Raw genomic sequence first — 13955 nt, 5'->3', positions numbered from 1 at the left:
CCAATAAATTATGTTTTGAAATATCATCACATTTGTAAAATATGGAGTTGCATAGTAAATTTATGCACAACATAACCATTAGTACAATAATTATATTTCTTCTTTGGCACTCCCTTGAGATTGAGAATGACTTGCTTTTACCCTGATTGTGTGGCTGCTAAGGTGATTGATGTAGGAATGGCAGATTTTTCTACAGATAGTGAGTGCAGGAAATCCCTGACGGGGGACAGCAAGGGCAGTTTGTGAGGAGGTGTATTCCTTCTGATGTTGGGGATTTATGTTGGGCCTCCTGCTTCTGAATATTGCCCCCCAATGCTCCTTCCCCAGCTTCAGCAGTCATGGTACAGAGATTCCCAAAAGTTAGTGGGGATGTATTTATTCATGGAAACTTTGAGCAGATCTTCAAACTGTTTCTTCAGTAACCCTGGTAATCCCTTCCCTTGACAGATTTTGGGAGTAGGCTGTTAAGCATTCGAATAAACACAGCCAACTGTCAGTATCCTCTCTTGGGCCAGCATCCTCAGCCTGATTACAATAATAAAATGAGTAAAAATACTTCTTTTTACTTTCAGTGTTAATTGAAGGATAAACACCCATCAAGAATTTAGAATACTTTGCATATATTTACGTCAACATGATGGTACAATAGAGGACTCGTCAATAAAGCACCTCTGAGAATCTGGAATACTTCTTCAGTATCAAATCACTTGAGTGATCTTCAGACAGCCTCAGAGCCAGTGAGTTAGTATTAGCTGCTGCTGCTTTATACGTCTCTTCCTATTTTTAGTTCAATGTGATTATCATTTGTTTTTAGAAAAAAACGATTTCCTGTTGGGATAGTAAGTCTGAATTTTGTCATGTGCTATTGGTAAAATATTCTGCATGGCTGAAACGCAAGTCCCAAGATGAGCTTCAGAACGCATCTGGTGGATTTTATTCTTGCATTGAGTATTCTCATGTTGTTTGCGGTTGCAGCTTATTTCACACAGTAATCCTCACCATAAGTTAAAGACCTCGTTGTTTCTACAGCATCAATATCCACAATTTGGGACAGAGTTTCAGCTCCACACTGTTGCAAATGATTATAGTCTACATTTCTTTCTTTCGGTGAATACAAACCTAACCTGCCTAACCTTTCCTCATTAGGAATTCATCCATTCAATATTTTAGCCAAACAGACATTTTGTGAAATGCATCCAATACACATGCATTTATCCTTCCAAAATAAACAATATTCTACATAGTACACACTATAGACATAGTACAATACAGTATATAGTAAATACAATATATTTATATATGTAGTACAGTATATAGTCACGATTGTTCTAAACACTGATGCTCCACAAAGCTGCATCCTACGCCCCTATTCTTCTGCCTCTACACTCATGACTGCATGGTCAGATTCTGCTCCAGCTCCATCCGCAGGGTTGCGGATGACACCACCACTGTGGGCCCTACCTCAAGTAACAACGAGTCGGAGTACAGGAAGGAGGAAGAAAAATTAGTAACAAAGTGTCAAGACAACAACCTTTCCCTCGATGTCAGGAAAATGAAAGAGCTCATCATTGATTCAGGAAGGGGGGGGGGGGGGTAGTGCACATGCTCCTGTCAAGAGCACTGAGGTTGAGAAAGCATCAAGTCTTAGAAGTGAATATCACTAATAGCCTTTCCTGGTCCAGCCACGTAAACGCTACAGCCAAGAAAGCTCACCATCTCCTTGACTGCTTCAGGAGGCTAAAGTAACATGGCTTGTCCTCAACAATGCTTATCAATTTTTATTGATGCAAAGTGGAAACCATCCTATCTGGATGCCTAGTGGCTTGGTATGGAAACTGCTCTGCACATGTCTGCAATAAACTGCGGAGTGTTGTGGACACAGCTCAGCACACCGCGGAAGTCAACCTTCCCTCCATGGAGGCTATCTACATTTATCATGCCCTCAGTAAAGCAGCAAGCATAGTCTACGACTCCACTCAACCCAGACATGTTCTGTTCTCCATTCTTCCATCGAGCAGAAGATACCAAAGTCTGAGAGCACATACCATCAGGCTCAAGGACAGCTTCCACCCCACTGTTGGTTGTCTAGACTACTGAATGGTTCTCTACTACAATAAAATGAACTCTTGACTTCACAATCTAACTCATATTGATATTGCACTTTATTGTTTATTTGCACTGCGCTTTCTCTGTGGCTGTTATACTTCCTTCTGAATTTTGTTATTGTTTTACCTTGTTCTGTGTCAATGCACTGTGTAATGATTTTATCTGTATGAACAGAAGTTTTTCACTGTATTCTAGTACCTGTGACAATAATAAACTAATTCCAGTTCCAACATCTGATGCATAGAAATGCTCTGTGTAATGGTAGTGTAACATCCTTGCCCCTGCATTCGTTTAGGAATAAACAGCAATATTCTATTAGCTTTCCTATTATTTGGATTATTTGCATTTGGCCCTTTTCTGAACCAAGCACAAGGGCACCCAAATCCCTCTTCACCAAACAGCTCTGTAATCCTTTACTATCTAAAAATAGCTGATCCAGACAAAGTAAATTCAGATGAGAAGAGATTCCAGACAATGAGCATGGATAACAATCTGACCTGGGAAATTTGGACCCAGAATGATTTTCCACAGACGCATTATTAATACACACTCTACACCATCACAGCTATTGCTTCTGGTCTGGTGGTCTGTTTGCTGTACATAATAACTAAATAATGAAAAACCCAATCACTTGTCAAAAACTCTTCTAGAATCACCATCTCCTTTTCTTTGCAGTAAACTATTCACATCTTGAATTAATGTTTGATCCTAAATTAAACTTCCAATCACATATCCACACCATTCCCAAGATTAGCTATTTCCATTTACCATTTACTAATGTCCTGGGCAGATACCGTTTGCCTATTATAGGCTTGAACAAATCAAAAGGCAGTGATGAGTGGGAACAGGAAATGTTTTTTTTTATTTTATTCAGAAATATAGCATGGTAGCAGGCTCTTTGGGCCCAACAAGCCAGCTTTGCCAAATTACTCTCATGTGACCAATTAACCTACTAACCTGTACATTTTTGAAATGTGGGAGAAACTGTTTTAGATGGAGTATCAATAAATAAAGCATTTATCCACCCTACAATCTACACACCCATCCCTCAAGCCATGGCCCCTTCCTGAAGCCCCACTCTCTCACCTGTCCTTTCACGTCATTCCAGTTACTCTCCTTCACCATAAAGTCACAGCATCATAGAGCATGAAAACTGTCCTTCCCTAAAGCGTGGTGTCTAGAACTGCATCCATACCAGCCAAATATCCAACCAAGCTAGTCCTATTTACTGGTGTTTGGCCCTTAACCTCCTAAACCTGCCTCAATCACTTCTTCTGGCAGCTCTTCCATGTAAAATGTTTAAAAAGATTGCCCCTCAAGTTCATATATTACATCGTTCTCCTCTCACCTCAAACCTATACCCTCTAGTTATTGGTTCCCCAACCCTGGGGAAAAGATTTTTCCCTATCTATGTTCTTCATGATTTTATACGCATCTATAAGCAACTCTCAGGCTCCTAGGCTCCATGTAAAAAAAAACCTAGCCTTTCAAATATTTCCTTTTATGTGGAAACATCCCTGTAATCTTTTCTGCACTATTTCCTATAGCAGTATGACCAAAACAAAACATAATGCTCCAAGTGTGGCCTCACCAGCTTCTTGCACAACTTTAACGTAACTTCCCAGTTTCTATTCTCAGTTCCCTGAATGATGAAGGTAAGCATACCAAAAGAATTCTTCACTATCTTTATTTTGAACTTTGAATGAGCTAACTCTCCCTATATCCCAGGCTGAAGCCAGTTCAGTTCTAAATTTTACAAGGACTATCGGTGAACTTGGTCAGAGGTACAGCAGAGGTCTAATCTTCTTGTTTCCTACCTTTCACATTAAATCTATGGCCTCCTGTCCTTGACATTCCCACAATGGGAAAAGATTTTTATTGTTAACGTTACATATCTCCCTCATAATTTCATACCGTACACATCCATCAGGTAATTTTCAGTCTCCTCAACTCAAGAGAAATCAAGTACAGTCTACCCTGTCTCTTTTATAACCATAATGCTCCAATGCAGACAACATCTCAGTGAATCTCCTTTGTACATTCTCCATCACAATAAAGTATGTTGACCAGAAATACATATAATACTCCATAAAGATGTAACTGTTATATTTGATGCCACGGATTTTTTTTAGCGTGTTGCTCCAGATAGTTGGCCATTCTTGTCTGGCGCGTGGTGTCAGGATTGATCTCCTTTCGGATTAACCGGGTCACGATATGAACATTCCTGACTCGACCCTTGTATTTTTTACGAGGCCGAGTGGCTAGCTCGACGCTTAACCCGGCACAGATGGAAAGTGTGCTCGGGGGTGGCCGGACTTGGGTTCGAACTCGGGAGCCTTCGCTCCGGAGGCCAGCACTGATGCCATTGCACCACCAGCCGGCTGTGCCCCGGATAATAAAGGCCAACATTTATCGACCACCCATAATTATCCTTGAGAAAGTGATGATGAGCAGCACTCTTGAGCTGTTTGCAGCCATCCTTGTAAACCTACTTCTACAATGATGTTGTGGAGGGAGTTCAGGGTTTAGACCCAGTAATGATGAAGGGCCACTTACAGGTCAGGATAGTATGTGACTTGGAATCTTGCTGCATTAAGATGTAGAATTGTTATTAACTTTCCTCTGCTTGAATATAATGTTTATATGATTACCTATACATGTATAATTATTTAGTAATTTTGTTAGTAATTGTAGTATAACAAATTCTCAAATTAGCAAAGAACATATCTGTCATTATATTATATCCTAAGATTCATTTCCTTGCAGGCATTCACAGTAGAACAAAGAAATACAACAGAATCAATGGAAAGCTACACACAAAAACAGACAAACAGCCAATGTGCAAAAAATGACAAACTGTGCAAATACAGAATATATATTGTTCACTTCAATCTTTACTTTTGTAGTGTCTAGAACCTCAGTTTATCTACAGCAGGTATCACACCACTTGAATCTGGCTCTTTCAGAGGTTACAGCTCATCAATAAAATGTACTTTATTTCTAGTCTCGGAATGAGATGTCACGACTTTTTTCTCTTTCTTTATTCATCCTTTGCCCTTGTAACACATAATAAAAGTGCCGTAGCCACCAAGTCTTACCGCCTCATACTTGATTTCAAAAGACCCTCTGGGTAATTATCCCCAGATCCAACACAATCCACCTGTTATCTTTGGCCTTATCTGAGTCTGGACTATTCTATGCAAATACTGATCAAAATTCACATAGCTGGTGTCAGACTTTACACTCCAATCTTCTTATTTTATCAGCATTGACTCAGTATGGTATTGGATAATAATTTGTCATTATTGACAAAGAGTTTACTTAGAGCTGTAAGTAAGTTTACTTATATAAGATATCAAGCATGTACTCATTACGGGAGTCTGTCATGTATCACTGAATATCAATGCATGGCTATGACATATACAGTTAGTAACATTATCTTGCTGCAATCTGAATATTCTTAAATCTTTAAATGTATATTACAAAGCTCAGTCGTCACTTCATCAATAGTAATCATGTAACCTTTACATACTGCCTGAATGCTTTGATTAACCTTGATCCAAATGCCCCCAGCTGCATCTATGGTTTTATGTCATCTGAAATGCACTTATCCATTTCCGCATGTACTTAGACAAGCCTTTATCTTATTTATTCCCAACTCCCACTGTGTGAGCATAAGAGAATTGTTTCCTCAGAGTGCTCAGCTGAATTATAGATGAGAGTGACGTAGTGATCTAGACCCAACAAGTATCCCTGTGGGACTCCATGAATGACTAGAACCCATGCTGAGCTCCTTCTTTTAATTATTACCTTCTGTGTGTAAGCATACAATCAACCCTCCAACTTTACATGATTAAAGCTTACACAATATCCTTCTCTATGGCCATTGATTAAAATCTTCTGGAAAGACAAATGCAAAAATTCTGGGCAATTCTTTGATTCTTTCACATCTTCGAAAAATGTTGAGCTTAATTGAGACAAGAACACTTTTCCTAAAGATAATTGAATTATACTACTGTTATTCTATCCCAATGATCATAAACTATATCCCTGATAATAACAGCTTCCAAGGTCAATACTGGCTAATTTAAAATTCCCAGGACCTAATTTGTTTCCCATTTAAAAGACTTAGCTTATCAGGGCCCGTGGGAACAATTTAGTTCTTGTCCCATTGTTTTACTTGATACAGTCCCCAATTGTTCGCATATTTGAATGTTAAAATCATCCTATCTGCTTTATGAGCTATGAAAATCTCTACATTAGATTCCAATGTTCAAATTTTGATAGATATTCTAAGTATTAATAGTGACAACTAAGAACCCTAATGGACAGTACTGGTGTGAAGACAGGTCAGACATTAGATTAACTTTATTAAAGATTGGCTTTATTTGTCACATGTACATGAAAACATTGAAACATACATTAAAATGTGTCATTTGCATCAATGACCAATATATTCCAAGATGTGCTGGTAAGAGCCCACAACATACCATTCCCATAATTTACTAACCCTAACCCGTCAGTCTTTGGAATGTGGGAGGTAACCAAAGCTCCCTGAGGAAACCCACAAATCACAGGAAGAAGGTATTAACTCCTTATGGACAGCAGCAGGAATTGAACCCCGACTGGTAATCACAGGCACTGCAAAGTGTCACCATGCTGCCCGGATAGTCAATTAATCACTCAACCAACTTAATTATCTCCAGTACAACATCACTCATGTGGTAGGGTGAAGATACTGTAAGCATGGTGAAGCAGCAAATTGGGTTGCTATCTCACTGCACAGACACGCTGGTTCAAACCAGCCCTCCAGTGTGATCTATGCAGGGTCATAGAGCTATTGATTCACAGAGGTGTACAGCAAAGAAATGGACTCTTTTACCAAACTTGTCCATGCCAATTGTGGTGCCTACCAACTATAATAGCTATACATGAATTAGGCCTGTGTCCCTCCACTCCATTCATATCCAAGTCAGACATTTGTTTTAAACATTGTTGTCTCTCCAACCTCCATAAACCATCTTTGGTGAGAAAAAAAATCTCGTATCCATTAAATTTCTCCTATCTCACCTTAAAACTATAATTTCTCATTCTAGATACCTTGCATTGAAAAAAAAGACTGAATATCTACGCACACAAAATGCTGGTAAAACTCAGCAAGCCAGGAGGCATCTATGGATAGGAATAAACTGTCAATGTTTCAGCCAAGACCATTCATCAGGACTCATATTTCTAGCCTTTCTGAGCCCTCATAACCTTATGAACCACTATAAAGTCAGCCTTCAGTGTCTGAGAGTGGAAAACAAACCCAGACTCAACCTCACTTGGAGTATTGTGACAGCTTTGGGCCCCTTATCTTAGAAAGGATGTGCTGAAACTGGAGAGGGTTTAAAAGAGGTTCATGAAAATGATTCCAGGACTGAATGGCTTGTCATATGAAAAGCATTCGATGGCTCTAGACCTGTAACCATTCAACCTATCAGATCGTAAAAGGCCTTGATAGAGAGGATGTGGAGAGGATATTTCCTATCTTGGGAGAGCCTAAGACCAGAGGACACAGCCTCAGAATAGAGGGGCATCCTTTTAGAACAGAGATAAGGAGGAATTTCTTTAGCCAGAGAGTGGTGAATCTGTGGAAATATTTGCCTCAGGCAGCTGTGGAAGCCAAGACTTTATGTATATTTAAGGCAGAGGGTGATTCTAGATTGGTGTGAGGGATATAGGGAGAAGGCAGGTGATTGGGGCTGAGAGGAAAATTAGATCAGCCATGATGGAATAGCAGAGCAAACTTGATGAGCCAAATAGTCTAATTCTGCTCTTATATCTTATGTTGCTCAAGATTTCCGACACCTGCAGAATTTTTATTTACATGGTGAAGGCGAAAAGGCCAAGGACATTTCTATATCAAGAATAATTTAAGAGTACATAACCAGCTGATGGTTCTATTTTAAAGTCTTTGGATTTCCCAAAGGTGACTTTTTAAATCCATTTTTGGTGGAATTTGTGTTTAAAAAGGCAGACTTTGTGTATGTGGGCAGACTTTGTTTTTGGGTTTTCTTCTGTAGCTACTATCAGTTCAGGAGTTCTCAGGATCTCAGAATAGTCATGCAGATAAACTCATGATTTATTCCAGACAAGCTCAAAATAAAGCCAAAGATAGTACACATCAAACAGACTAGCCTACAAGAAATATTGGAGAGGCAGGAAGTAGGATGCTTCACGAACAAACTTTTTCCCTTGCCTGACAATTATAACCAAAATCACAATGACCAATTTCTGAATCAGGAAGTAAAAATTCCCACAAGAATGGAGCTTCATAATTGTAATTAGAGTTTTCAGATAACTAGGTTTTTACATAATTCTATAAGACAAAGGAGCAGAATTAGGCCATTTGGCCCATTGAATCATGGCTGATCCTTCTTTCCCCCTCCTTAGCCCCACTTCCCAATCTTCTCCTCATAACCTTTGATGCCCTGGCAAATCAAGAACCTACCAATCTCCGCCTTAAGTATATCCAACCCAATGTGACCTCCACAGCTGCCCGTGATAACAAATTCCACAAACTCACCACCCTCTGGCTAAAGAAATTTCTCTGCATCTCTATTTTAAATGGATGCCTCTCTATCCTGAGGCTGTGCACTGCTGTTGTCGACTCCTTACCATGGGAAATGTCCTTTCCACATCTACTCGGTCTAGCCCTTTCAGCATTTGAAAGGTTTCAGTGAAATCCCCCCTCATTCCTCTAAATTCCAGCAAGTACAGACCCAGAACCACCAAACGCTCCTCATATGATATCCTTTTATTCGTGGAATCATCCTTGTGAATTTCATCTGAACCCTCTCCAATGCCAGCACATCTTTTCTTCGATGAGGAGCGCAAAACTGTACACAATACTCAAGGTGAGCCCTCATCAGTGCCTTATAAAAACTCAGCATTGCATCCCTGCTCTTGTATTCTAGACCTCTTGAAATAAATGCTAACGTTGCATTTGCCTTCCTCACCACTGACTGAACCTGCAAGTTAACCTTTAGGGTGATCTGCACAAGGACTCCCAAGTACCCTTGCAGCTCAAATTTCTGGAGAATCTCTCCATTTAGAAAATAGTCTGCACTTTTATTTCTTCTACCAAAGTGCATGGCCATTCATTTTCCAACATTGTAGTTCATTTGCCACTTTCTTACCCATTTCCCTAATCTGTCAAGTCCTTTAGCCTTACTGTTTTCTACACTCTATGTCACATCTTTCTAATGATTTGATGCCATTCTTTACCAGCAGAGCCACATCACCCCCTCTGCCTACCTTCCTACCTTCCTATCACTCCGAAACAACACGTAACCTTGGACATTCGGCTCCCAACCACAAACATCTTTCAGCCACGATTCAGTGATGGCCACAACATCACACCCAACGATCTGTATAAGTGAAACATGATCGTCCATCTTATTTCTTATACTCTATGCATTGAATTATAACACTTTGAGTGCTGTATTTGCTACCCTTTTTGATTCTGCATCCCTAATGCACTGATACTCACCATGTTGGTTCCAATTTTATTCTATCATCTGCCTGCCCTTCCTGACAGTCTGACTGCATGCTATCTTTGCTTTTTTTTACCGTCCATCCTATCCCGACTACCTTTATTCCAGTTCCCATTCCCCTGCCAAATTAGTTTAAACCCTCCTCCTCAGCTCTTTCAAACCCACCTACGAGAATATAGGCCCCCTTAGGTTCAGGTGCAACCTGTCCCATTTGAACAGGTCATACCCCCAGAGAAGATCCCAATGATCCAAGAACCTGAAGCCCTGCCCCCTGCACCAGCTTCTCAGCCACACATTAATTTGCCAAATAATTCTATTTCTACCCGCACTGATGCGTGGCGCAGGTAGCAATCCAGAAGTTACTACCCCGAAGGTCCTGTTTTTCAGCCTTTCTCAACTTGTGAGCAACCTCCTTGCAGTGCATTGCTCCCGCGGCTGATTGTACTGCTGGGATTTCATTATATTTAACACGGCTGAGGAGTACTTGTTGAAGAAAATCAGTTCTCCTCAGCAGTGGATGAGGGTTGCATTAACTGTCAGGCTGGGTAATAGCTTCTTCCCCCAGGTGGTTAGACTTCTTAACACCCTGTAGCCACCCAGTGCACAGGTACACCCAGTCTAAATGCCCTGCCATAGCTCCAATGCCCCACTACCTAACCCACAGAGGCACTCTCATGCTGCACTGGTCACTTTTCATCTTTTATTGCTGCAGTTTCACACGTTTATACTACTGCTTGTTTAAATATAATAGTGCCAGTAATATTATATTGCCTTACATAAACATGCATCTGGCAACTGGTCAATATTCAGGCCATGCCACTCAGGGACTTGTGCTAATACTATATTGAGACAGCATGTGCTGGATGGTAACCATTGTATATATGCTGTGTGTGATTATATACCTGTGTTTTGCACCTTGGCCCCTGAGGAACAATGTTTCATTTTGCTGTTTAGTTGAATGACAATAAACTTGAACTTGAATAGGAATAATTATGATGGGAGTATTCCCTAATGACACAGAGGGAAGCCTTTCAGCTTGTCCAGAGTCACTTTGTTACTTTATCATTTTCTATAACAGACACATTATATTCAGATACTCCTGTAGCTTGCATTACTTCACGTATGGATAACTCAGTGAAAAGCGATTCAGAATCAAGTTTATTATCACCAGCATGTGACATGAAATTTATTAACTTAGCAGCAGCAGTTCATTGCAATACATAATCGAGAGAAAAAAATAGTAATAATAATAAATAAAATAAAACCTAATAATAAACAAACAAGAAAATCAATTACATATTTTGAATAGATTTTAAAAATGTACAAAAACATAAACATTTTTTTAAAAAGTTAGGTAGTGTCCAAAGAGTCAATGTCCATTTAGGAATCGGATGGCGGAGGAAAAGAAGCTGTTCCTGAATCGCTGAGTGTGTGCCTTCAGGCTCCTGTACCTCCTACCTGATGGTAACAGTGAGAAAAGGGCATGCCCTGGGTGCTGGAGGTCCTTAATAATGGACGCTACCTTGCCGCTCCCTGAAGATGTCCTGGGTACTTAGTAGGCTAGTACCCAAGATGGAGCTGACTAGATTTACAACACCCTGTAGCTTCTTTCTGTCCTGTGCAGTAGCCCCTCCATACCAGACAGTGATGAAGCCTGTCAGAATGCTCTCCGCAGTAAAACTATAGAGGTTTTTGAGTGTATTTGTTGTCATGCCAAATCTCTTCAAACTCCTAATAAAGTATAGCTGCTGTCTTGCCTTCCTTATAACTACATTGATATGTTGGGACCAGGTTAGATCTTCAGAGATCTTGACACCCAGGAACTTGAAGCTGATTACTCTCTCCACTTCTGATCACTCTATGAGGATTGGTATGTGCTCCTTTGTCTTTCCTGAAGTCCACAATCAGCCCTTTCATCATACTGACGCTGAGTGCCAGATTGTTGCTGGGGCACCATTCCACTAGTTGGCATATCTCACTCCTGTACGCCTTCTCGTCACCATCTGAGATTCTACCAACAATGGATGTATCATCAGCAAATTTATAGATGGTATTTGAGCTACACCTAGCCACACAGTCATTTGTATATAGAGAGTAAAGCAGTGGGCTAAGCACATACCCCTGAGGTGCGCCAGTATTGATCATCAGGGAGGAGGATATGTTATCACCAACCTGCACAGCTTGTGGTCTTCTGGTTAGAAGTCAAGAATCCAATTGCAGAGGGAGGTACAGAGGCCCAGATTCTGCAACTTCTCAATCAGGACTCTATTGCACAGCACATTTTATGCAGGTAGCAGTACTTCAAACATGGAAATCTCAGCACGAAAAGCAATCATTAATATAGCTGAAAGTTATACTGGGGCATATTCCTTTGTTTGAATCACATAATTATTCATACGGAGGCCAATGGCCACACAGCTGTGACATCAATAAGTGAGAAACCATATGGCTTTGAATGCAGGAACAGGCCAGGGAGTTCCAGTGTACACACCTGTCTAAGCCACAGATATAGAATTGGCCAGTGAGTAAGACAAGATGGTTCCATAATCCCTAGTGTCATTAGCCTTTCTTTGTGGAGAAAGAGGATGATGATATTAGTCATTTCCTAGGTTCCCACCATTATACAGTCAGTGGTGGAAGGTGCTCACATTGTCCCATGCAATACTTGCAGGTAAAGCAGCTCCAAATGAACTCAAGTGACTGCTTTCAATAGATATTCCCTTTCAGAACTGTAACTTTATAAACTCAAAGCTCAAAGTAAATTTATTATCAAAGTGTGTATTGTCCCCATATACAACCTTGAGATTTATTTTCTTGCAGGCAGTCACAGTAAATATAAGAACTATAATAGAATTAATGAAAGATCACACAAACAGGACAGACAACAATCAATATGCAATAAAAACAAATGCAAAAAGAAAGAGAAAAGAAAACAAAATAATAATAGTAGAAATAAATAAGCAATAAACATTGTGATCATGAGATGAAAAGCCTTTGAACAGTTTAGTGGTGGGGCAAGTGAAGTTGCATGAGGTTATATCTTCTGGTTCAAGAGGTGATGGCTGAGAGGAAATAACAGTCTCTGACCTGATGGTGCGTGTTCTAAGACTCCTGTACCTTCTTCCAGATGGCAGCAGCAAAAAGGAAGCATGGCCAGGATTGTGAGGGTCTTTGATGATGGAAGCTGCTTTCTTGCGGATCTGCTCTGCATTGATGTGCCCAGTGGTGGGGAGTGTTTTATCCATGATGGACTGGGTCATACCCACTGCTTTTTGTAGGTTTTTCTGTGAAGGGCAGCACTGTCTCCATACCAGGCCGTAATGGCAATATACTCTGCAGCACACATCTATACAACATTGTCAAAGTTTTAGATGACATGCCCAATCTTCGCAAACTTTGAAGAAGGTAAAGGCACTGCTGTGCTTCCTTTGTAATGGCATTACATGCTGGACCCAGGACAGATCCTTTGAAATGATAACATTGAGGAATTGAAAATTGCTGACTATCTTTTGCTTCAGATCATGCCAGAAAACCTTGCTCTAAAACGTCTGCTTCTCAGGCATTTATAGTCACAACCCTAATGTTTCTGAATTCAACCCCACTGAAGACTAAGGATTCCTAATGGTTTGACCCAATGTCCTTTGGAAAGCTGACTTCTTTTAGTACAACACAAAACTAGCACCTTGTGTGCACAGTGATATGTTGACGTGCTTCTACAGAAATACAATAGTTCCTAGCCCAAGATATGCATATGGACAAATTCCCCAGCAAAGTTACAGCAGATAATCAGAAGAACGCCTATGGAAATTGTCTGCATTAAGTATTAAAGATTAAATACTGCATTAAAGATTACCTTTTACTTGTCACATATACATCGAACTATTGAAACATAAAGTAGAATGCATCATTTGTATCAACAACCAACACAGTCCAAGGATTGTCCTTGGGACAGCTTACAGGTGTCACCACATTTCCAGCGCCAACATAGCACGCCCACAACTCATTAACCCCAACCTGGTCACCTTTGGAACATGGGAGAAAACTGGAGTATCGAAAGGAACCCCATCTAGTCATGGGGAGAATATACAAACTCTTTACTGCAGTGATGGGCATCAAACCCCGATCAGTGATCACGGCCAGTGTAAAGCGAATGCACTAACCACTACACTCCAGTGCCGCCTTCTGCTGGTATTAATATCATTTATTTTCAAAATCAGGTGTCACTGGCATTGCAATGTAAGTTTCTAAATCTGCTTTTAGATATCAATGTACAAGGATCACTGGTCTAAGATCACAAATCAGACATTCACT

General features: G+C 40.3%; 1 protein-coding gene across 1 annotated transcript in view; it reads right to left on the bottom strand.

Annotated features, from left to right (window-relative positions):
• The window catches only part of spag8 (sperm associated antigen 8), a 462677-nt gene that overhangs the window by 417164 nt on the left and 31558 nt on the right, over window positions 1–13955 (bottom strand). The window lies entirely within an intron of this gene.

The sequence above is a fragment of the Hemitrygon akajei genome, chromosome 13 (assembly GCF_048418815.1).
Source record: "Hemitrygon akajei chromosome 13, sHemAka1.3, whole genome shotgun sequence".
NCBI lineage: Eukaryota > Metazoa > Chordata > Chondrichthyes > Myliobatiformes > Dasyatidae > Hemitrygon > Hemitrygon akajei.
The sequence above is the reverse complement of the archived record's forward strand: the minus strand, read 5'-3'. Positions and strand labels throughout refer to the sequence as shown.